This window comes from Leptonychotes weddellii, chromosome 4 (assembly GCF_054177405.1).
Source record: "Leptonychotes weddellii isolate Sample4059 chromosome 4, ASM5417740v2, whole genome shotgun sequence".
NCBI classification, from domain to species: domain Eukaryota; kingdom Metazoa; phylum Chordata; class Mammalia; order Carnivora; family Phocidae; genus Leptonychotes; species Leptonychotes weddellii.
Window position 1 is genome coordinate 63,601,828 of NC_138372.1, and position 26,441 is coordinate 63,628,268.

General features: G+C 37.8%; 1 pseudogene; it reads right to left on the reverse strand.

Moving 5' to 3' along the window:
* Window positions 1–12,488: 12,488 nt before the first annotated feature.
* Window positions 12,489–13,522, reverse strand: LOC102734853 (large ribosomal subunit protein eL20 pseudogene; annotated as a pseudogene).
* Between the last annotated feature and the right edge of the window lie 12,919 nt (window positions 13,523–26,441).

Consider the following 26,441-nt stretch of genomic DNA (forward strand, 5'->3'; position numbering starts at 1 on the left):
TTCCAGGTATTACACAAGAGACAATTAGGAAATCTGCTCTATTTCTACCTTCTTTCTTCACTGTCCTCCCAATTTGTATATAAGTTGTTTTATTGCTAAATTATTATCAGTTAGGTACTATTTACATTAATTCTGCTAGTATTCTCCAAATTTGTTTTAATGCTAGTTCTTCATTTAAATATATCCAATTTCACTATTCATTTGCTATATTTCTATACTTCCAGTTATAGAATTTCTTTGTTGGTTGAGATGTGAAGTCCAGTAATTTTCTCAAGAACAGGTTACAACAACAGTATTACCTGATGTCTTTCATACTAAAAACTGTAGCGTTGTACTATTTCTGATGACTGTCCTTTGTTAGTATGTGTTGCCGTTATTTTCTGCCATTTTTCTTACAGTATCTTTGTATCAATTTTTGCCAGTTACCATTTGTCTTACTAATTCTTACTGAATGATGTGAATTTTCCTACACGGGATATTTGGAGTTCATTCTTGTGAAAGAAAAGGAGGCAGGGTAGCCTTCCAGGGTTTGTAACCCAGAGGTTTTCTTCTCTGCTGTCCAGAGATAGACAGCTACTAACAAATATGGCTCTACTGTATGATTCCTGATGTCTCTCTTTCTTCAACCCAAACCAACTCTAGGAGGGTTTTTGTTACAAACTCTGCTCACACTAGTTTCTTTTCTTTTTATTTCAAGCAAGGAACATGGCTAGAACTTCAGATGAGTCCTTAACCTTGAGAAGCAGAGTTTTACCAGTACATTCTGAAATCTTCCACCACTGTTCCCTTTTGCTATTTTCTAAGCTTCTTTATTTCTAATATTCCCACATGCATTTAGTTTGTTAGATGCTTTTAGGAACCTTATGTGCTTTTAGAAGTCAGTAGATTGTGTATTTCCTAGGTTCTCTGAAAATGAATGTTACATAGTTTCACTGTTGTTTGTGTATAATTCCCGGGAGGAAAGGAGGAATAATGCTGATTTACAATCATACTAGTCATACAGTTTTAGTCTAGTGAAGTTGATACACATTTTCGGATGTGGAAGGCCAAACCTCTAAGATGCTTTGGTTCCACTGTACCATTTTTAACAGTCCCATATCCCCTCAAGACATCATCCACTGTGGTCTTCAAATTTGATCACAAGAAAAACTATGAATATTAAACAACAGCTTTTAGTTGAAGCAAAACTAAAACAATCTAAAGGAGGAAATTTCTTGTTGAGATTTTCTGTTATAATGTTTTGGAGGAAAACATTTTCTCTTCTCCTTTTCTTTCTGTCATTGCTTTCTTCTTTCAATCAAAAATTAGGTTTGCAGAAATATTTTTCTTACCTCCAATTTCTTGGATTATCAATATGCTCTTTTTCTAGTCTATGGATTATTTATCTATTGCTGGTTTTCCCTTCTCTAGGTTAGAATGCTTAATGCAGTTCTAGCAAGAAAAAGCTTACCTTTCTCTCAACCTTCTGGTTTCCTTAGAGGATTTGGTACAACATTGAAATGTGATTGGCAATATCTATTCTCAGGGACCTGCCTCTCTTTTGAAACAAACAATGGGTTAGGCAGTCCTCTGAAGTGTACAGGCACCGCTCCAGGCTATTATTTGGAATAATCTGCTCTGGTGCAGGAACACTCATGCAAGGTGTTGAATGTCTTAAAATATGCGGCACTACATGAGTGCCTACAGCACCTCAGGGTAAAAACTGAGCCCAGTATAAGAATGAATGATGGAGCCTTTGTGTTTTTCTCAATGTTCAGGCAGGTGTGTTGGCATTTACACATGCCTATGTGATGTAGCATTCAGACGGAGATAAAACTCTTTGATGATTATACATTTCTACTGTACAAAGAATTCATCAGCTTGCTAAGACAGTTTGCTTCTAATTGTTATGTTGTTTCTTCCCTTTTCACATTATCTTGTTTTATGGGAGAGGTGATTTTTACAAAGCTACATTTGCTTTACATTTAATTTTGCAAATATGCAACCAAATCAAAGGAAACTGCAGCGTGCTCTCAGGTTTAAAGTGAAAATACACATTGGGGGGCGCCTGGGTGGCTCAGTTGGTTAAGCGACTGCCTTCGGTTCAGGTCATGATCCTGGAGTCCCTGGATCGAGTCCCGCATCGGGCTCCCTGCTCGGCAGGGAGTCTGCTTTGCCCTCTGACCCTATCCCCTCTCATGTGTTCTCTCTCATTCTCTCTCTCTCAAATAAATAAATAAAATCTTTAAAAAAAAAAAAAAAAAGAAAATACACATTGGTGTCTAAAGAAGAAAACCGACACTCTGGAGGAGAATCCAATGTCAATGTATTCTTGGACTGAGTAATTTTCATAACTAGATTATATTATTAAATTGAAGGAGTTTGCAAGATTTTCTGATGAAAAATGTGATTAAATATGCAAGTGGGAAGTTGGGGGGAGTTGGTGCATGAAGTGGAGGAAGAAGTAAATATGTATGCAGGAAAGAGGTAAGATAATCACACTCAAATGAAACATGAAAAAAACAAGGAAGTCCTTTTATACTAAAGACCATACTTTCAGCAAATTGCAACTTATCAATGCAGACATAAATTCAGCAACACTGATTGCACATTTATAACATAAAAGACTGAAACTGATGTTGGAGTGTATCAGAAAGAAAGAAAGAAAGAGAGAGAGAAAGAGAGAAAGAAAGAAAGAAAGAAAGAAAGAAAGAGAGAAGAAAGAAAGAGAAAGAAAGAGAGAAAGAAAGAAAAAGAGAAAGAGAGAGAGAGAAAGAAAGAAAGGAAGAAAGAAAGAAGATAGATATTGTTCGATCCTTGAGGAAATGTGAAACTAATGAATGAGAATTACATAAATAACCAAACATAATACAAGTGGGAACAATGTTTTTAAGGAACAAAAGTGAAAGGATGCTTTATTTGTGTTCATTAGTATCACAGAATGTTTCTAGAATGTGAGATTTGACTGGAGTATTTAAAAGATATGACCTGTCTACTTTTTAATTCCTACTTTTAGCTATTTCTCCCCAGACACTTTCCACTCCAGCTCTTCTGGACTTGTTTCTGCGTCTATGTTCCCTCTTACCTCAGAAGTTATTTTACACAAGGTAGGTCATCTGTTTAGTGGAATATTACCTCTCTACTCTTTTATCTTACACCACAGTCTTTGTGAGGATGATTTAGTTTATACATATTTAAAATAGTATTTAGATTGAGAACAGTATTTGGCATATAGGAAGAACTCAATGTTCCCTATTATTACTAACAATATTAAAATCAGTGTTCAATTTATTTCAGTGTCTTAGTCATATTTACTCTCAATGCATATATGTATCCAAATTCCTAAGAAGAGGTAAGGGAGAGGGCAATGCTAGGGGCAGCTGGATTGATAGGTAGGAGGCAAATTTTTTTTTTTTTTTTTAAGATTTTATTTATTTGACAGAGAGAAACACAGTGAGAGAGGGAACACAAGCAGGGGGAGTGGGAGAGGGAGAAGCAGGCTTCCCGCGGAGCAGGGAGCCTGATGCGGGGCTCGATCCCAGGACCCTGGGATCATGACCTGAGCTGAAGGCAGCCGCTTAACGACTGAGCCACCCAGGCGCCCCAGGAGGCAAATTTTAAAAAGAAACTTATAAAGCAGGTATAAACAAGAAAATCATAGTTGTTAAGGTCTGTAGCTTAGATCCCCTGTAATAGGTTTTAAAGGCATAGTTATATCACACTACTGGGCTATGATTGATATTTATTTCAGAAATTCAAATTACGTTAAACCCTGGTCCAGGAGGCCAGATTATGGATAGTCCAATTAAGAAATGCTTTCTTCCCAATGATAAAAATAAAAACAGTTTAGCAATAAAGAATATTAATTTCAATTACCTGGGAACTTGTCCTTATGTGACTTTCTTCATTCCCCCCCAAACAGAAAATATATTGCTATCTTTATTACCTAGCTTATTGCCTAATGTAAAGCTAGAACAGTTGTAGTTCAAATACACAGAAGTTTCAACTGAAGAGACTGAATTAAAAAGACCTTGATCTGCTATTTAAATTTTTCAAGCTTTGAAGTATACCTATGCCATGAGAAGAAATTAATGTGAAATGCTGATAACATGGATTTGAAATATTAAAAATAATAATGAAATAATAGTAAATGATTTTTCATAATTTCTTAGAGCATAGGGATGAACAGGTTATCACACAACTTATTTAAGTAGTCATGTTTTTACTATGCCTCAGTAAATATGAAATGTAAAAAAATGTCAGAAAAATAGCTTATGCTTGATTATGGTACTTAACTAATTTTGTTTTTATTTTATTTATTTATTTCTGTATGAACAATTCAGTTAATTTATAAAACTTTGGGAAGGAGATAAGGATGTGTTTGAAATGCAAAGGTGTTATTTTTTTAAAGGCAAAGCACTAAATTATCACATTGCCCTGCCAATAGTTTGGCCAGCAGAGTATTCAACAATTTATTTTCACACACATTTAAAATTAACACAGTATTTGTTTACTTCATTAGCAAGTGTTTAAGTCCTTAGGATTAGCAGATCCTGCGCTATGTGCTGAGGATTCAGGATTGATAGAACACTATCTACTTTCACTATACTTAAAATGCAGTGGCACTAAAAACTATGACATAATGAAATCAGGATGGAAGTAGCTGGAGACAGAAACAGAGAGACAGAGAGAGGGAGAGAGAGAGGTTTAGGAATACAGAGGAAGGAGCTGTTAATTCAGCCTCAGGACGGGAAGAGTTCTACTTAGAGTTGAAATTTGCACAAGTTCTTTGGCAAGATTTTGCCAAATTAGTTATAGAAGTGTAATTCGGGCACAGAAAACAACAGGAGAAAAAACATGGAGGCAATAAAAGAATAGATTTTTGTGTGCTCCAATATAATTCCTAGGAAAATAAACACTCCAGTGTGACTAAAATGTGTACTGGCTGGGGTAGAAAGAAGGAAGAGGTTTAAGCGCAGATTTTAAGGATATTGGATGACTTAATGAGTCTGTGGCAGACAGACTCTTAAGACTGCCTTCTGTATCCATGTCCTTGTGAAATCCCTTCCCCTTGAGTGTAAACAGGGCCTAGGACTTGCATCTAACCAATAGGATTTGACAACGGTGATGGGATGTATATGATTATGTTACATAAGTTTGTAATGTCCATCTTTTCAGAAGATTCCCTTGCTGGCTTTGAGGAAACAAGTGGTCATGTTGAGAAATGAGGCAGCCCCTAGCCAACAATCAACCAGGAACTGAGAATGACATCTGACCAACAGCCCACAAACTGAATGATACCAATAGCCAGGTGAGCCTGGAAATAGATCTTTCCCCATTCAAGGTTCAAACCTTGAGATAGCAGCCCCAGCCTACAACTTGATTGCAGCCTTATGAGACAACATTGAATCCAGGACACAGCTAAGCCATCTCGGAAACAGTTACATAATGAATGTGTGTTGTTTGAAGGCAATAGGTTTGTGGCAACATAGTTATGCAGCTATGGATAACTAACACAGTGAAGAATTTGAAGCTTATCTTAAAAGTAATGGCAAGCCAACCTTTAAGGATTTTCAAACAAGTGACTTGACATTTCTATTTTAGAAAAGAATTTCTAGAAAGCAGTGAGGAGAATAAAGAGGATGGGGAAAAACAATGGGTAAAATACAAGGTGGAGATTACTGTAACAGTCTGGGTGAGAGGCTAAGAAGTTATTATACATATATATTTAATTAATAGACTTTATTTTTTAGATTGGTTTTAAGTTCACAGGAAAATTGAATGGAAACTATAGAGATTTCCCATAAATGCTCTACCTACACACATACATGCCACCCCCCACTATCACCATTCCCCACCAGAGTAATACATTTCTTACAACTGAGGACCCACATAATCATAATCACTCAGAATCCATAGTTATCATTAGGGTTCCCTCTTGGTGTTATACATTCCATGGGTTTGGGCAAATGTATTAATGACATGTATCTGCCATTACAGTTTTGAAGAGTGGCAGAATATGCCATCCCAAACTATGCCAGGTTGACATGAGGATTATTTTAAGTTAAAGACACTTGAAAAACAGCAGATGTAATAGAAAGACATTCTAATCTCCCTTTTCTTCTTGAAAATAAGAGATTCAAATTCCCATGTGAAAGATGGTCTCCCTGTACTAGGAGAAAAGAAACCATCTTCGATGCGGTAATCAAAGCCAAAAGAATTCTGTTAAAACAAGCCTTATCTCCCTTAGCTTTCCCATATAATTGAGTTACTATTCCATAATCGCCTCTCTTTATACAAGATATATATAAAGGTAAAGTTCTGCCTCCCCTACTATAACATAAGAGTAGTTTTACTGCCCTAAAAATCCTCTGTGCTCCACCTATTCATCCCTCCCTCCCCTTTAACTCTTGGCAACCACTGATGTTTTTGCTGTCTCCATAGTTTTGTCTTTGCAGAATGTCATATAGTTGGTGGACATTCTTTTGAAAGATAAAAATATATATATATATATTTTTTTTTTTCCGTTCTCTAAATTACCCCAGACTGTGCTCTCCACTACAACTCTGCTCACACTGGTGACATAAAATCTACATGACTCCTTGTCTCACCAGCCAGACTAGTACGACCATCATCCGTTGTCCCTTTTCTCATTTTAATTTTAGTATCATGGAGCCCTGTCCTTTCCAAGGATCTCACACTCGAGAAAATGAAAACCAGCACAATTAGTAATGGAACCCTCCTGTGAATGTGGAAGAAACATCAACAATGTCTCCAACAGCACTGGCAAGAACAGAAAACAAACCATGTTTCCAACGGGACACGCCCAAGATCACACGGAAATTGCTTCTGGTTGACTGGGGCTCTCTCACTGATAACAGCCCAGGCTAGCTCAGCTCGTACCACCTCCTGAACAGATGACCGGGGTGCCCAATTACTGAACAGCCCAACCTCTTGACGGAACCTCCAGAGCTGGTTGCATTTCCCAAATCCCTCGTTAAATCATCCAGCAAAATCCTAAACCCTCTTAAAACCCCTCGCTGCTCCACTCCTCTCAAGGAATTTCCCTCCACTGTGTTTTCTCTTGTTGCTGCAAGTTAAGGGCCCTACCTGTTCTGTCTGGTGTCTGGTGCGTCTCTTGTGGTCTCTGGTTGGTGGACCCCAGCACTTCTGTGAAGTAGGGGCAGGTGACGGAGGGCGAGGGGCGGGTGCTCCGATGAGACCCGTGCTGCGCCTGCGCTCGAGCTCCTCCCCTCTGCCGCAGCCTTGCTTGCCCTGCGCCCTCAGGGTCCCCGCCCTACTGCCCTCCCTTGTTCCTTTCTGGTGGTTTCTTTTCCTGCCCTCGGAGGTCAGCGGGAGTTCACCTTCTTCATCCCAACGGTAGCTCTTCCTGGCAGGCTCCTGCGGCAGCACCTTTGAGGGCCTCGTGACTCCATTTCTCCTGTTGTCCTCGGTTTCTCCTTCTCCGCGCGCAGCCCAGGCGTGGAGTCTGTCGTGCATCAGGAAGGTGGAGGAAGCCTTGCAGTTTCACCAGATGGCCGCCGCTGATGGGTAAGCTGGACTGTTCAGTCCCAGCCTTCGGGCCGCCCTTTGTGATTACTGCCAGGAGCCCTCTCTCTTTCCATCAAGTTCGGCCCTTTGTGACGTCGTAATTAGCAGTTGAATTTGTACATGTGGGAAATTTAATTTGCCAGATTCAGCGTCCGCCCTTTGGAGATCCCTGGTCGTGGCAAATTAAGGGATGTGACTGAGTATATCTTACTGGGCCCTAAACACTCTAGGATGGCTAAGAAGGATTTTTGAATATTCTGTTGGAGTGCTCATCTGACCAGCACACGGTAAACTTTTCGAGTTTTTATGACCTAACCCTTTGCTTAAGCCAACTCGATTTTCACTGCTTTTTGTGCAATCCAAAACACCGCCTTATAAAAGTGTAGCAGTGAATTTTGTATTAATTTTGTATTCCACCTGTGAGACTCTGAGTGTCTTGCCAGGAGGAACTAGCCTTGCTCATCTCTGGATAACTAGCCCTTAGTACAGAAGTCAACACAGAATGGGCTTTGTTGGGCTGTCAATGAAGCTACTTGTCAAAAGCACTTAAAATAGAATATCCAGCAAATTTACTAATAAGTGTGTTCCTTATACTAGGCAATTAAAATATTTCCGATTATACCTTTATAGAGGCTGAGATTTTCTAATTGGCTAAATTGCTAAAGGAGAGGGGCTGGCTATGATTTGATTGATTATAAAATATCTTTAAAGATGTGTCCTCTTCCCCACAAAAGATAGTTCCTCGCAAAAGAAATTTAATTCTGTCTAGCAGATACAGATCCTGAATGATTGGTCTGGGACATGGGCAACAGTGTTAGGTTCCTTTCTCTGTATCTCTGGATTCTTTAATAACATCAGTAGTTTCAAGGAGTTGATCCTCCTAACTACCCTAGAACTCAAATGTGCATCATCAATAAATACTTGCTAAAGGAATGAATGGTATTGAATGATGGCTTTTCCCCCACCTTCACCTATTAAAATCTATATTTGGTGCACCCCAAAGCAGTAAATTATAAGACTGATGAAGTATTTTGTCAACATAATATAATGTTTAACATGCTGTCATATCATAATATGATATGCTTCGGACAGACACTGTTGATTCTTGGTGTATATTAATTCATTTACTGCTCAGCAGTCCTGGAGGTGGGCACTACTCTTATCCTCATTTAAAGACAAGGACACTAAGGCACAGAAAGATTGAACAACTTTTCCCAGGTCACATGGTTGATAACTTTGGTAGTTTGGCTCCAGCATGCGTGTATATTACTATTACCCTGTTACCACTCTTCCTGTGCTGTATATGAGATGTCTATGAAATAATGTAAAGATGTCCCCAGTTGTGAGACCTTAAGAGAAGACCTTACCTTAAATAAAGGAGGAAAGAAGTTGTACTGAATATTCTGAATGATTTGGAACATTTTTAGAACACAACTCATGTCTTACCTCAACGACATCTGTGATTACACCTATTTTAGCTTACCTGTAAACAACTGTAATTTTTTTTCCTCATTATAAAGTCCTCAACTGTATAAATTCAGGATTTTTCTCCATCTTTGTAGGAAATCTGGATGAATAAAGCTGTAGACTTTTTCAAATAAGATACTTACCTTAGGTAGGAGCAATTTAAACTGTTCTTTGGAAGGTTTATAGCAATTTAAATGAAGTGCTCTCTGGTATTATCCATGAAATCACTTTCTTTATACATTAGTGGACTTAATTTAGGGTTGTCATGACATTCATTGAAAAAAAATAAAATTGAACCTATCCTTAGTTGTGAAAACGACATCAGTAAGAAACCAAAGCCACTGCCAAAAAAATAATAACCTTCTACTAAACATGTAAACCACTTCTTCAAAGAGTATCTGTATCCTTGTTTTTTCATGAAATTATAAGTTTCATAACTTTTGGGAGGAATTCAGTAGTCAACCAATCTACATAGCATTAGTATGCTAGGACATCAAAGGGAAAATGGATAAATATCAGGCTTTATTTCCAACCGGAAAATTATTGTGCACAACTATTCATAGTTCAAACATTTTCAAAAGCAATATTTAATATTTAAAGAAAAATGCTAGTCAAGGTACTGCAGGTTTTCTCATGCATTATTTACCTTTAGGAAACATGAAGAACTAGATTATAAAAAATACAAAAATGGAAAAAGACTCCCTACCTCAAAAAAGGTTTTGTTTTGATAATGTCCTAGTAGATGATAAGATGCTGAAATGCAGAGAATAATGTGTCAAAATAAGTCTTCATTATAATCAAAACAAATGGAGTTTCATGTAAGTCTTATGCCTCAGCATAGTTAAAATATAGTCTTGGCACTTAAACTCATCATTGAGGTCAGAATCTAACTTACGAAATTTAGCCTTGCATTGTGAAGTGGCAAATTATGGCAGTTTTCTGAGGTAATTCAAAGCAATGGAACCACTTTCTCTTTTGTTTTTCAGGAAAGTACTAAAGACGAAATAAAGTCTATGTTTCATATGGGTCAGTGATAGAACTGCAAATGAACCCAGGGCTCAGAATAAGTTCTAGAAGGAACATTGTTTATATTACTCACAATGATTATAAAACCCAATTTTTACTGTTGAAACACTTTTGCATTGTAAGTTTGCAAAATGGTATTTACTAAACCCAGCTGGCAATAGAGTCTTAAAATGGACTCAAAAGCTATACAAACAATTGCATAAAGTAAGAAGATAGGTAATTTATGTTCCTAAGCATCTCATTTATATAACTTACCCATCATACTCCAGATCCACCACTACTGCTTTGCTTGAGTTTATAATCTTTTTAACTCATCATTTTTGCTCCCTACATTTTCATTAACACATCATTAACTCTGGAATCTAACTTGAAATCCATCTTTGTTCTTCCCTCCCAAACTCATAAAGGCTATAGTAAACCTGGGCCATTCTCTCTGCCTCTGCCTCTCTCTTTCTGTTTCTCAAAAGAAACACTTAAAGCTACTGTTTCTGGAATCAGCATCAAACACTTTCTGTCTCCTCCCCTATCAGGGACCTACATGATAGGACATCCTATGAAAATATGCTGTGAATGTTTTATGAGTGTGCTTTTACTTAACCAGGAAGTCTGGAAGGAGGAGAATGACCTAACCTGCCACATTTTCTTTGTGAGAACATCTTCCTTGTGATCTATGGCTTCATGAAGTAGGCATAGAGTTTCAAAGTTGCCCTTGAATCCTGGGTCAAGAAATGCCACCAACATATATTCTTTCCTGTCACACATTTCAGTGAACTTGTAGTTTCCCAAGCCAATGTCATTACTTTGAATTTGATTTGTGAGCATTCCACAAAAAAGGTATATATGCCCATATGATAAACAGAAGAACCTGACTTCGATTTTCATGATTATACTTGAATTCCTGAGTAAATGCTTCAAACGGCCCATGTTAATCTCTATCTTCTTTCTTTCATTCCTCCCTCTCTCCCTCCTTTCCTCCCTTCCTTCTTTTCTTTCTCGTTTTCATTATTTCTTTCAGATGATGAAGACAAGAAGAAAAATGACTAGAGAAGCTAGTTAGAAATGATCCTGAAACTTTGATATAAGAACAAAAACAAAAACAAATGCTCCCCCTCCAAACACCCATTTTTCTCTTGAGAACCTCTGGGGAACTAGTTAAAACGGTTGCTAGGCAGCCTGTTCTTCATCTCACGATGGGTTAGAACTATATTCATGTTTACCGAGATACTCTGGCAAAATTCTAAAATGAGGCTGGCCTTTTATTTTATAGCTCCAATTTAATTAATAGCTAATATTTTAGGCATATTTATAGTAATTGAATATATGGAAATATATTCTATGAGTTAGACATGTTTCTAGAATTCCATCACCTTTTTAGCAAGTTGTTTTTTATTTTTTTAATCTCCATATTTTACTGCCTTGGAGTTTTCTTGGAAATTGTATACACCAATCTGCTCACGAAATATCTGGTCTATTTTATCATTCTACAAAAAGAGCTATATTTTCCACCACTTCCCTTGAGAGACTGTACCTGAATCTATTAGCAATGAGATTGTCAAAGAAGTTATATTAAGAGCTAGAAAGATAGATAAATGGTATACCATACATTCATGCACACACATACACATACATAATTGTGTGTGAGCACATATACTAATTTTTACAAAAATGCATGCACATATATGACTTGTTCTATTTATTTCTGGTTATAACTGCATTAACTATGATAAAAATATCTTCTCTTTATAGTCTAGAGATCTATATATTTTTTTCTTTTTTCATTTTGGGGAGATATAAAGTACTTTTAAGATTTCTTCATTTATTTCTATGTTGTGTTATTTATTTTTATTGAGTTTCCCTTGAATATTTATTTTAGATATTCAGGTAAGTGAAATAGCCCACATATAGTCTCCATAAGAAATGGGGAGCCAAGGGAGTGATACAAATTGTTATCTAAGTCATGCTACTGAAGGAATATCATATTTCTGGCCCAGGTTCTTCTGCATCCTTGCCATTGGTCTCCTTTTCCTTCGTGACTCATTGTGAATTCATCTGTAACACTCTGTCATCTGTTAGTCTTTCAGTTCTTACTATGTTCCAAAGCTAGTGCATTGATTCAATCCCATATTCCCAGACCAGGGTTTCTTAACCTATAGTGAATGCACTGGCCCATCTATATCTTCCCCAACTTTTTATTTCCTGGTCTTTTTTTCAGTTGCTTTGTTTTATTTATTTATTTATTTTATTTTCTGAGAAAGGGACTGTGTATTCCATCAGATTTTTAAAGGGACTCTAAAAATACTAAGAAAGTAAGAAAGTCATCCAAAATAACAATTAAGATCTTTATAATAACTCGGAGTGGTGGTAGGCACACCTCCACTCTCTTCTGATGCCTTTTTCATTTTTATTTTATTTATTTTATTTTATTTTATTTATTTTATATTTTTTGGTTTTCCCAAGGAGTTTATTTGGTCAAACCTGGGGACAGGGAGGCTCTGCATCTAAAGGAAGGGGTTGGGTTTCTTGGTAGTGAAGTGTGGCTTGTGCTGGTGACACAGGACCCAGTGGGGCAGTGGGAACTTGATCTTGGAGTCGGAACTGCCTAACTGCCTGGGCAGCACTTTCTGGCTGCAGTCTCCTCCACCTTCATGATTTGGATCTAGTGGGCCCGGGTGTGTGGTGTTGGGCACCCATGTCTCGATAGCACTGGGTGACTGTGCCCGCAGCGGTCAGGTTCCGTTACTCCCAGTACATGTTGTGGGTACCACTTTGGGGTCATAGAGCAGCCAGATGCCGAAGTTCTTCACTGCAAGGGGGATTTTTTGAACACCTGTCCAAAGTAGACAATTTCCCCTGAAGACTTCCTCATCTTCTTCAGGTGAGACACAAGGTACCAGAAACAGGACTTCGTGACAACATGATTAGGTGGGAAGGTTTGCGTGTGACCCGGGGTGGAGTGTGGCACTTGGGGTGAGGGCAGGCAGCACCCCACCACTTTGTACTCTCGCAGTGTCCCCAAGGCCTTCGTGGCACCCTCTCTGCTCTTGCTGCCACCCAAGAAAGGTAGTTGTCATTTTAATTGAGCTTACTTAGTCTCTCCGTTAATGCTAGTAAGAAAGATTTTGAAAATTCTGAATCCCTAGATAACAAAGTACTTAATAAAAGGGGGTGGCCAGTGGGTGTGGAGGGTCTTCTCAGCAGTCCTAACAAACTGTGTGACATTGGATGAGTCATTTAATCTTGATGTTCCTCAGTTACTTTGTCTTGAAATGGTAATGCTAGTTAGTTTCTTTACTTCCTTTGTAGGATTACTATGAGGATAAAATCGATTAACTGAAAAGCTAAAACATGTATATGCAATTCATGTATCTGCAGATATAGATATATAGATATATATATAGATAGATATGGATGTATATGAAACTTTTGAGCCCTGAGTGTAAATAAGGCAAGTATTTGCTTTGCACTGTAGCAGTTCATCAACAAATTTATTGGCCGACATTCTGATATTGAATATTCATATACAGTATAATAGTTCCATTTAATCTGAGGGGAGAATGTTTAAGCCTTCCCAACACAGGACTTCCCCTTCTGTTCTTTTTTTTTAAAGATTTATTTATTTATTTGACAGAGAGAGACACAGCGAGAGAGGGAACACAAGCAGGGGGAGTGGGAGAGGGAGAAGCAGCTCCCTGCTGAGCAGGGAGCCTGATGGGGGCTCGATCCCAGGACCCTGGGATCATGACCTGAGCCAAAGGCATACGCTTAATGACTAAGCCACCCAGGTGCCCCTTCCCCTTCTGTTCTTTAAGTATTTTCCTTGGTGTATGGGAGGCTATATGTTAGGGTAAAGAAAAATGTAGTCAGATGAATTTAAGCTTTTATCTCTATCTTACCATTTACTAAATCTGGGTCCCTGGGAAGTTAGCAGGTCCTTTATGAATGACTGTGTTCTTTATATCTTTGAAGAAACCAACTAGATTTATTTTCCTAACATCAGTTTTGTGCTTTTATAAGTCCTTTGATTTTTTTCCCACTACCAACTTCTTAAAGTCTAATTATAGTATTGTCCTGAATTTACTGATGTTTTATCACTTCCTCTCGGATCATCTGTGAATGCCATCAAAATGTTATTAGCCTATTCCTCTAGCAGAGAGAAGTTCTTTAGGATCTGCTGAACCTTCTGAAGGTGATTTTTTTCTTAGCTCTGTTTTATTAATACCTCAATTTTTAAATCACCCTTCTCAAAGTAAAGCAAAAGCACCCAGTAAAGACTGTTTCTAAGCTCAAAGTGAAGAAAAGCTAGATCATCACAATTTTGGCCCTTTTTTCCTGTTTTCTCTTCTTGTTTAACAAGCAATTATTCTTTGGGTAAACTGTATCCATTTAAACACAAAATTTAATTTTAAAATTTATTTGTTTATAATAGCTTCTTAAGTGATCCTGAAACTGATGTATTTTTGTAGAATTTTCAGAAATATCATTCATGTAAATGACTTCAGTTTATCTTGTAAAATGTATCTATGAAATAAACAAGAAATGATTTTAGCTAAGTTATCCTGGGAGTAAAGGTAAAATACAAAGGTTTGTTAAATTTAAAAGTAAAGGAATTAAGAGGATAGCTAGCAGGTATGTCTTTGTTCTTTCCTTTCTTTCTTTCCTTGTTTCCTGAATTATTTAGTTATAGTATTATAACATCTGCAATTTACTTTCAGTGGATTCAAGATGAAAAGAGAGAAAAAATATGCAAATATGGCAAATGTTAACAATTGTAAACATTTACATTTATTGTACTACTTTCAGTTTTTAAAGATATAAATTAAAAAATGTGTATGTATATCTAGCTCCTAAAATATATCAGGTACTTCCTTAGATACTGGGATAATTCAGTATTGAACAAAAAAATAAAGTCCCTGACCCCTGGAGCTTATGATATTATGCAGGTTAACAGGCATTAAGCCAATAGTTACACAATTCTTAAAATCAGTGTTGGTAAGTAAGATGAATGAGTTTGATGTTTATATAGGATCCTTCTCGATCCTTGCCTCTACTGGTCCAGTCTAGCGTTGGAAACCTGTGGCTGGGTGATTGTTTAACTTCAGAGCCTTCATACAGGACCAAGCCATTGGCCTCAAACCAAGAAAAATAAACTGCCTTATCTGGGTTTTTATTTCATTTTCCTCCCATCTTTTTTGCCCCCCTTCACCTTGCCATCCATGGGATCTATAGCCTACTTCTTTATGTCACCAAAACTAATTTCAAACACTACTAGGGATTAAAGTATAAGATGTAGGGAAACAATCTCTTGAACTCTGAACTCTGCCAAGTTTTAGATTCTGAACAGACAATTCTCTTGGAGTCATACGATTAATGGAATATGAATGGATGCAATACATATAGTTTCAGGGACACTTCTCTGACAGGAAGCTGCTTGCTTTCAACTTCCTCTTTCCAAAGACTGGATTGAGGGGGTGGTTAAGAGCCAGCTTTCACTATTCCAACAACCATGTGCATGACCTTGTAGTCACCTCTCGGTCTTGGATCATACCCCTACTCCTATACTATTAAGAAGAAAATAAAATTCTCTCTTGTTTGAACTGCCCTGGTTTTAGGTTTCTTTTCTTTCCTTTTATTTATTTATTTTTTAAGGTTGCTTTTTTGGAGTCAGTTTGGCCTATATTCTAACTAATGTACACCTTAACTAAAAATCCAGGAATCATAATTGATTCTTCCTTCTTTGTGTCTCATCTTTTCTTTCCTCCTACAATAGTTCATGTCCTCCTTGACCCTTGCTCGAACGACTGAAGTAGTCGCAAGGAGACTTGGTCTCTGAATCTTCCGACTCCCTCATCTCTTCCTTACCCTTCATACTTTCACCAGCTTTATCTTTCTAAAGCCCAGGCTGCATTTGTATTACTTGTTCTCCTCAAAGACATTCAGGTCCTTTCCCTGTTTGTGTTTTTTTAAATAAATCTTGTAAGATTTTATTTATTTATTTCACAGAGAGTGAGTGAGAGAACACAAGCAGGGGGAGCAGCAGAGGGAGAGGGAGAAGCAGGGAGCCTGATGCGGCACTGGATCCCAGGACCCTGAGACCATGACCTGAGCTGAGGCAGATGCTTAACCAAATGAGCCACCCAGGTGCCCCTTCCTGTTTGTGTTTTTAAGTGCTGCATATTTTGGCTTTACCTCCTGTGTCATGCCCAAGTGGTTTTGAGAGAGGACCACCTTTCCCAACTTCTTCACTTATTGAAATTCTAATAATCTCTGAAATTCTAATAAGACTGGCTTAAATTTCAACTATTATGTGAAAATCTTTCCTCAGTTCCTCAGATTCAATCACAATTCTTGTACTATTTATACAAAACTTTGCTTTTACCTCTTTCAGAGTGTTTTATTCAGCCAAATATTATAATGTCTTTAATATATACCTACCTCTACCACTAGAATATAAACTCCATGAGACTATGCACCATATTTTATTTTTCTGTATCATTTTCATTGCTGTCACTCATAGAAACTTGCATATTTCTCCATACATCAAAGGTAACAAAAAATATTTATTGAGTTTACTGACTTAAGGAAGGTTAAACTCTCCAATTCCTTCCTGAATTAGAATGATCCTTGCTGGAAGCCAAGATACTAACAGAGAAAGCTTATAAAGAGAAAGGAAATAAGCGGGGGGGGGGGGGAGGATTTTTTACACCTCCCCAAATTGGGTGTTTTAGTTTATTTACTTTAAGCAAGACATGATTTACATTTTCTAAAGGAAAAAATCTTGAATATATTATAAGAAAACGATAAGGCTTTCTGGACATCAAAGAATTTTTACAAAATAACTTTTGGATGAGTTAAATGTAAAAGAATCAGAAACATACAAATTAAATTTCCCATGAGAGACACTGGGCTTAAAAATAAAGAAGAAACATGTTTAAAAAATATGGAGCTCAAAACTTCGAGAAAAGATTTTAGAAAACAAAATACTAAAGTTTAATAATATGGTAAAATTGAACTATAATGGCACATTATTCAAATATTTTTACTCCCTACTAACTGCCCCCAAATATGGACCATTTCCTAAATGACAGGCTCTTTTAGAATCATGGTTTGACTTTAACGGTCTCGATTATCTATCCTCTCACTTTACCGTAAAATGCTAAGGAGAACTTTCATTTAACAAGGCCTTACAATGTGGTAAGTGTATTTCCAAAAATATCTCAATTAATCTGAACAACAATCCACATTTTCCAGATGTCCGTGTTTTTCTTGAGTCTCCAGTCCACGCTGTTGAGTATATCTCATGCTGCTGTAGCAAGCCCTTGCATATATCGCAACTCCTCCTAACTTTACAGATTATGATAGGGGTAAAGGAACTTGTTTTCTACCCTGAAAATCTCACCATAACTTTGGGAAAGAGAAATAATATCAGCCTCATTACCTGCAAATAAATTTCACTAAATTGTGATTATTTGGCCAATGTGTAATATTAAAAGTAGCAACCAGTTACAGAGCATGCTTTCTTATGTCAGGTGTTGTGCTAGGTATTTTAAATACCTAACCTACCTCACAACAGCCACATAGAGAAGTTAATGTTATTCCCAGTTTACAGATGGAGAAATGAAAACTCTGAAAGAGTAAGCGAAAAGCTCCTACGAACACAACTAGTGGAGGTAGGGGTTTAATCCATATCTGTCTAATTCAACATCTTATACTCTTTACTACAATTTTATATTGATTTTATTTTGAAAGCTGTAAGCCATTAATAATAAAAAAAGTGCCACGATAATGAGTTTCATGCATATCAAATTGAAATAGTATACAAAATTAAATTATCAAGAGAAATTATTTTCTCTTGGGAAACGTTCCTGCAGGTCCATAATTTTGTAAGATTAAAGCCATGTCAAGCTATGGCTCAAAAATTCTTACAGATTTATATATTAGCATTGCGATAAAATGAGCAGGAAATCTAATCTATTGCTTCATTTTACTTCTTATCCTGACAAATGGAAGCCTTATCTATAGACAGGAAATCTCAGGCAATGTTTAGCTACTTTATCTTGGTTAATCCATGCGATGGAGTGAGATTTGTTAAGTAAGCAATAACACACGACATGATGCACATTACACTGTAATGAAGCCATGCTTGAGCTGTTTGGTGATGCATTAACATCCTACTCCATCGGACGCTGTCATTCTTTAAAAGTACTCTGGAATTAGCCATTCATGTCTTGATACCCTCCACCACTGAAGATAAAGAGGATCAGATGTAGGGTGAGAACATGGTTTTTTTATTCCCCACTTTTTTTTTAATCAACTTTTAATACTTTGACTTGGCAATATACTCATATAGGTCAAAAATCAAAATAGTACAAAAAGATAGTGAGTAAAAGGTTTCACTCTCTCACCTACCTTTCCCATCCATGATCCTTATCACCACAACCAGGTAATCATTTCTGCTAGCTTCTTCAGTTTATCCTTTAGAGATTTTCTGTGCACATGCAAACAAATACAAACGTAAATTCTCATTTTCTCTTTCTTACATGAGTGGCAGCATACTATCCACACCGTCTTGCCCTTTGCTTTTTCACATAATTTTATGCCTTAGAGGTCTTTACAAATATTCTGGCAGTTTCATAGTATTCCATTATTTAGATTCAGTCTACATTTATTTAACCAAAAGTTTCTACATGAGCTAGGAAAACATCTGTGTAAGGAGAAAGCATATATGAAAGAATATAATGCCTACCAAACGGGCTTGCCTCTGTCTTCTATCCCATATGCAGTCAGGGGCCAGGTGCCTGATGATTAAATCTGGCCAAATAACATATGATTAGAAGGGACATGTGTCATCTCCAGTCAGAGGCAGTGAAAAACTCAACTGTGGTCTTGATTCCCTCTCCCAATAGCCAGTGAACAAGAAACTGAATGTCCCTGACATTATAGCTACAGAGATGTGGGCCTTTACCAGTTCACATGCCTGAGCCAATTGGGCTGGAAGCTCTCTACCACACTGCAATGGGCACGTGTTGTTTTGTATGATTTGGGGCTTATGTTGATATCGGATGGAACCATGCATCTCAAACTGGAGGCATCTTTGATAATATTTAGTGGCCAAGTCCTTAGGTCTCTGTGTAGAAATTTTGAATGGATGTGCAGTTTTTCCTGGAGAGTCATTAGTAATCATTAGGTCCCTAAAAGCAGTCCAGAAGCTGAAATAAATTTAACGTTATTAATCTGGCTAAACCTCTCATTTACAGACAATAACAATGAGTGCCAAAGAGATGGGGTTGTTGGAAGGCTCTGGCTAGGTTGCAGATCTCCTTTCTTTCAGTTCTGCCCATGCCTCATCATGGCCCACTCTAGGAGAGTTCAGTGGCAGTCTAGGATAGTCCAGTGGCATTAAACCCACAGCCCCAGGGCGCCTGGGTGGCTCAGTTGGTTAAGCGACTGCCTTCGGCTCAGGTCATGATCCTGGAGTCCCGGGATCGAGTCCCGCATCGGGCTCCCTGCTCGGCAGGGAGTCTGCTTCTCCCTCTGACCCTCTCATGCTCTATCTCATTCTCTGTCTCAAATAAATAAATAAAATCTTAAAAAAAAAATAAAAAAAACCCACAGCCCCGAATGGAGCTAGCTGGTGTTTCCTAACTTCATCAACATATATATCCTGTTAGTCGCAATGTGCATCCGCACAACCGTTCTGTCTTATGTACCTGACTACGTAGGACAGATTTATAGTCTTCTTCATTTCATCTGTTCAAATACTCAAGCCAAAAATTTAGGAGGTAGTCCTGATCTGTCACTTCAGCCAACCACCAAACCACCAAAAATGAATTTTGTCAGTCTTTCCTTCGGCATACACACCCAAACTGATCGTTTGGCACCACGCTCATCACTGCCGTCGCAATGCAGGTGCCTCTCTTGGACGATGCTGACAGCTTCCTTCTGCTCTCCCTGCTTCCATTCATGACACCCTCTGAACTTCTGTGAAGAAAGCTAAATTTTCTTTTTAAAAAGTAAATCAGAACCTCTTAATGGCATCTTACTATATTGAGAGAAAAAAATATTTTTAACTGTAGCCTGTGCACAGGAGGAAAACTTTTCCTTTCTTCCCTTTTAGGTTCTTTAGCTGGTCTAGTAATTAAATTGACGTAAGACAGGCTAACAGGAGAAAAACAAACTTAATTTCATACATATGGAAGCTCATAAAAATATGAGACTTAAAGAAGTGACCAAAGTATACCTTTTAGATAAAGAAACAATAACTTTTTGAAGAATTGACAGGACAAAGAAGTTGGGCTTAGGTTAGCAAGTTAATGAAGAAGTAACAAGGTTTGTTTATACAGCCTTCTTGGCCCTGAACTCCCTATGTCTGGTGATAAGGATGCATTCTACCCTCCAGGTGGAAATTTATTTCCTGCTTTCAGAGAGACAGAGGAGAGTCACAGTGTTCTTACACCGGCTATTTCTTAAGTAACTTTAATTCAAAATAATCAATATGCCAAGGTGGCATATCAGCCTGCCCTGAGCCCCGTCACTTATAAGGCTCTTCCCAATGCACCCGCAGCTGTGTGACTGGTCTCATCTATTGGAAAATGCTTCATGGACACTTGAAGGGCTGAATATTACTTATTCTGATATCTGCTCAAAGGTCCTCTCCAGGAGAGGCCGGCCCTGACTACTCAGGGAAAACACTCCTTGCCTCTACCACTCTCTATGCATTCACTTTATAGACATTAACATTTGATTTTAAAAATATGCTTATTTATTTATGGTCTGTCTTACTTCATCTACAGTGTAGGCACCATGAGGTCAGAGATCTTGTCTTTTTTGCTCAAAGCTGAATCAATGTACCCAGAATACCAGTTGGTGTCTCTTAGTGCTTAATATTAATTAAATCAGTCAATCTGCGTTCATTCTCCAACTCTTATCCGAGCTGTTGCTTAGGTGAGAATTCCCTTCATTTTTCTTCTGTCATCTGAGCACTGCATATCTTTCAGGGATTTAGACTTCTGTGATTCAGCTACCTCCTGCCTCTCCTGTTCTATTTCTTTTTCTGACCCTTACAACAGTGGCAGCTACAAAACAGACCTTTGATCTTGATGGGAGAGATAGTATCATGTGAGAAAACACTCTGCCCTAGGATTTTGAAGACTCACCCTGTATCTGCTTTTGATTCTAGTACTGTTGGGGTATGATCTTGGATAACTCATTTAACATCTCTGAATCTCAGTTTTGTAATCTGTGAAATGAAAATGATAAAAAGGCTTCCAATGATGCTATGCTCCCTCAGAGCTGCCTCCCCACTGTGCCCACTCTGTATTTCATTTAATACACACAAATTAAAGGACATAATTCATGTTTATGTATACCTGAAAACATAATGCTAATATAAAGGAACATCATCACTACCATCATCATCATCATCATCATTATCATTATTTGTTGTGTGAAGCTCTAGTTCACCTCCCTGATTGAATTTTCTGGGTGTTTCCTATCAGCACTAGTAATAGTGTCAATAAGGAAACCCAGGAATGAGCCCTTTAAGCTTTATGGCATTTGTTCCAAGAATATTATAAAGATATTATGAAGCCTCTTATAAAGTTAAAAACATTATTGCTTGTTCTATAACCTCATTTTATATAAAGTAGGGATCTTCTTTTTCTGCCATAGAAAATGTGGTGCCTTTTAGCAAGAATGGAACTACATGGAGCCAAAATTTGAAGTCTTTCATCAAATTTTCACCGTTTAGTGTTAGCAGATAACTTCCCTAGTTGTAGAAACCTTGCCTGTCTTCCTTTAATTAATTGGCTACTGACTACAATGAAATGAGCTGCCATATATATATATATATATATACACTCTTTTTCACCTGAGCCAATTCTGTAATAACCCTCAACAGCATCATATCTATGTCTGTTATCTAAGTGTATGTATCATGCTTATACAACAGGCTGCAAAAGAACCTCTCCAAATGCATCTTGCACAACTAAGCAGTGAAAACTCGCTAATGCACTCCGAATCACATACTGTGTAAGAGCAGTAAATTGTTTCCTTGGTGGTTTTGACAACATTGCCTCTGAACATAATTGAATGTCATTCGTTTATATGTTTGCAAATAAGGTCCCAGTGACATTACACCCGGGAATGTGTACACTTGATCGTCTGTTTATGACAGAGGAGCCAGACATATGGCCTGTGGCCTCAGTTTGGCCCCAGAGCTGTTGCCAAGTCCTCCTACCGGTTTTCAGCTAGTCTGCCCCGTCACTGTGAATCAGCTCTGTCAGAAGCACTGCTTCCCATCGATAAATGAGCAGAAATGCAGCTTCCCCAACTGCCAACTCATGGGGCCTCCCGGCTCTGAGATGGCGAGAGTCCTTGATATGTGCAAGGGAATGTCACATGTTATGCAAATGAAAGAAAAATGGTGAGAGAAGGAGAAAGAGAAATGATGAAACCTAAAACAGACAGATCTAGAAAAGAAAAAGAAAAAAAAAGAAAAGACCCCACTGCATGGAAGTCGGGAAGTGTGAATTTTAATACCTATTCTGCTCTAAAGCATTCCTGGGATAGTGGACAAATCTTTTTCACCCCGTTGGTCTTAATTTCCTCTTCTGTTAAGTAAGAGAGTTGGACTAGTTTTTCAACTTTTTTTCCACCATGAAACATTTTATTTTGTCAGATCTCATATTATAAAATATTTTGTTTTAAACTATATTTATTAATTTTTTCCAACTATTATTAAATAAATTTACAGCTGCCAATCAGAGTTTCTGACCAGCAGGATCATTGAGGTATTATAATTTCAGAAAAAAAAAAGTGTCATTTGACTCTCTATACATAGAAAACCTTAGAGTACGGAAAATACCTTAGACCTATAAATAATGTTCCACGGATTTTTGCTCTTCTTGCAAACATATCTTTTTAGGTTTTCTTTCAATAAATATTCAGTAAACACTGTGTTAGGCACTGGCAATGTTAGGTACTGAATAACAAAAACTTCTTTTTTCTAAGATTTTATTTTATTTGTCAGGGAGAGAGAGAGAGAGCACAAGCAGGGGGAGGGGCAGGCAGAGGGAGAAGCAGGCTCCCCTTGAGCAAGGAGTCCAATGTGGGACTAGATCCCAGGACCTTGGGATCGTGACCTGAGCTGAAGGCAGAAGCTTAACCGACTGAGCCACCCAGGTGTTCCACAAAAACTGTTCTTGATAAACTTCCCAAGTGGTAGAGAAACTAGCAAAGAAAAGTCTAACTCAGCAAAAATAGAAAATATAATAATGGAGCTAATAATCAAATATAGGATCAAGAGAAGGGCTATCACGCAATAGCTTCATTGAAAGAAAACAAAGAACAATGACAACAAAACCCTATTTGTGGAGACTCACTTACCATGAGGGGCCATCTGTTCATATTGCTTTGCTAAAGTGTGCTGCATGGAACCAAAGCCCTGGGAGATGCTCTTTCAAAAATAGAGTCCCAAACTTAATTTTGCTTGACAAACACAATATTTTCTACCCCACTCTGAAAGATTTGCAATGCATATTTGCATATTAAAGGCTCTAGGAAATCCCTAATGTAAAGAAACATATTAACTTGGTTTGATATAGATTTTTTTTCAAATAGTTGACCAAGGAATAAAAAATAATGAACTATAGGTTAAGGCCCTCTAAACGTGGCTCTTTTTGTTAGTGTATGTTTATGTGATGGGAACACTTAAGGTCTACCCTCATAGCAAATTTCAAGTATACAATACAGTGTCATTAACTATAGTCGCCATGCTGTACATTAGATCTTCAGAATTATTCATCTTATGTAGCTGAAACTTTGTACCCTTTGACCATCATTTCCCAATTTCCCTCTCCATCCTGCTTAAATATAGCTCTTGGAATAAACAAGATGAAATCAGAGCCATGTTTCTTGATCACATTATTTGGTGGCTCATGGCCAGCCTCCTCCTATAAGCCCTCAAGACCTACAAGACTGGTATTACTGAGCTATACTTGGGAGTCTCCATTTAAAAAGAAAAAGCTGTAGGAAATGCACTGAAGTTTCTATAAAGATATTGTTAAAGTTGCTGCTCACACATCACTCGGTAAAAATTCAAAAGAGAATCTTTTCTTCAGGTACTCTTTCCAGGAATTGTGTATATCTCCTAGTTTTTAATCATGTTGACACCATGACTTAACTGGTCATTGTTGGCAGAAAAGATCAGAGTAAAATTTATGACCTATATTTATAATATATAGAGAATTTCATATGCATATTTGGGTACTAATTTCACTCTTGATTTCATCTTGCTTTTCCTATATTATTTTTTCTTTCCCCTAATTTTCTCATTTTTTAAATTTATGAACACTATAAATTTTTTTAAAGATTTCTTTATTTGGGGGGACCAGACAGAGGAAGAGACAGTCCCAAGCAGACTCTGCACTGAGCACAGAACCCTACACAAGGTTTGATCCCATGACCCCAAGATGGCGACCTGAGCTGAAACCAAGAGTAGGAAACCTAACCGCGTGGGCTACCCAGGCACCCCTGAAAACTATAAATTTTATAAACATTGAAATTTAAGATAAGTATCAGTCTAAAAATTCAAAAAATTTAAAATTAATAAAAAATTCCACATTCACCCTATTCTCTTTACCTTATCAAATTTCTATTCTGCCTAATTGTATTCATGGTTACAAACCACTTTGGTGTGTCTTTCTAGATCTATTTATAGATAGAAATATAAATGTATAATTTTAATGTGTTACCAGGATTTTATTCTATGTTTTATTTTATTTTTAAAATTTGTATGTCTGGGAATTTTTTCCATGTCATCTTCTTTAATGACATTATATTTGTATAATAAATAAACCCTCCTTTAACCAATCCACTATTGATATTTTCCAGTTTTTTCCTATTCAAACAAAGATGCACCAAATGTCCATATACATATATTAGCAAAAAATACATTTTTTCAATTAAAAGGTATTTTTTAAAGATTTTATTTATTTATTTGAGAGAGCACTCATGAGAGAGAGCCGAGAGAGAGAGAGCAACAAAGAGAGAGAGAGAGAGCATGAGCTGGGGTGGGGAGGAGCAAAAGGAGAGGGGAGAAGGAGACTCCCCACCGAGCAGGAAGCCCGATGCAGGGCTCAGTCCCAGGACCCTGGGATCATGACCTGAGCCAAAGGCAGACACTTAACTGACTGAGCCACCCAGGCACTCCTCAACTAATAAGTATTTTTTTAAAGATTTTATTTATTTGACAGAGAGAGAGAGCACAAGAAGAGGCAGAGGGAGAAGCAGACTCCTCACTGAACAGGGAGCCTGATGCAGGGCTTGATCCCAGAACCCCAGGATTATGACCTGAGGGGAAGGCAGATGCTTAACCGGCTGAGCTACCCAGGCTCCCCTCAATTAAAAAGTATTAATTGATGGTCACTATCTGGCTAATAATTATTTTAGGTTTTTTTTGTTTCATTTTCATTTCTTAATCTTTGTGTGTGTGTGTGTGTGTGTGTGTGATTCATTAGTGAACAAGAAAGTCAAAGATCTTGCCCTTCTGCAGCTTAAAATTTAATGGTGGATACAGGCAATTTAAAAATATAAATAGTAAAAAGTAAATTATACAATGTGTTACAAAGTGACCAGCTTATGGAAAAAAGCAAAAGCAGAGCAGGATAAGTAGCTTAGAAGTGTAAGGAGTAGGAATGTGGATTACCATTCTAAATAAAATGATTAAGGCAGAACTCATTGAAAAAGTGACACTTGGACTAAGACTTGAATGAGCTGGGGAAGTTAACCATTGGTAGATCACTTCCAGCATGGGAATAAAAAGTGGGAAAGCCCTAATAAGGGAAAGAAACAGATATGTGGAAGGAAGAGCAATAAACTTGTGGCTGGAGCAGAGCAGTGGATGAGGAGAGCAGTAACAAGATGGTCAGAGAGTTTGTTGGGCAGAAAAAGATGTATATTATGTAAGATCTTGTAGGACAGATGAGGACTTGAGAGTTTACTGCAAGTGACATGGGGATCCAAGAAGGGTGTTAGGAGGCACATGACCTGACTTCTGTTTAAAAGGTTTTCTCTGGGGCTCCTGGGTGGCTCAGTCGTTGAGCATCTGCTTTCAGCTCGGGTCGTGGTCCTGGGGTCCTGGGATCGAGTCCCGCGTCAGGCTCCCTGCTCGGCGGGAGGCCCGCTTCTCCCTCTCCTGCTCCCCCTGCTTGTGTTCCAGCTCTCGCTGTCTCTCTCTGTCAAATAAATAGAATCTTTAAAAAAAAAAAAAAAAGGATTTCTCTGACTTGTATGTTGAGAATAGATCATACTGGGGACAAGGAACAGGTGGATGCTGGGAGACCAGAGAGGAGGCCATTACAGTAATTTAGGAAAAAGATAATGGAGCATAGACCAGAGTAGTGGAAATGGAAGAGGAAAAA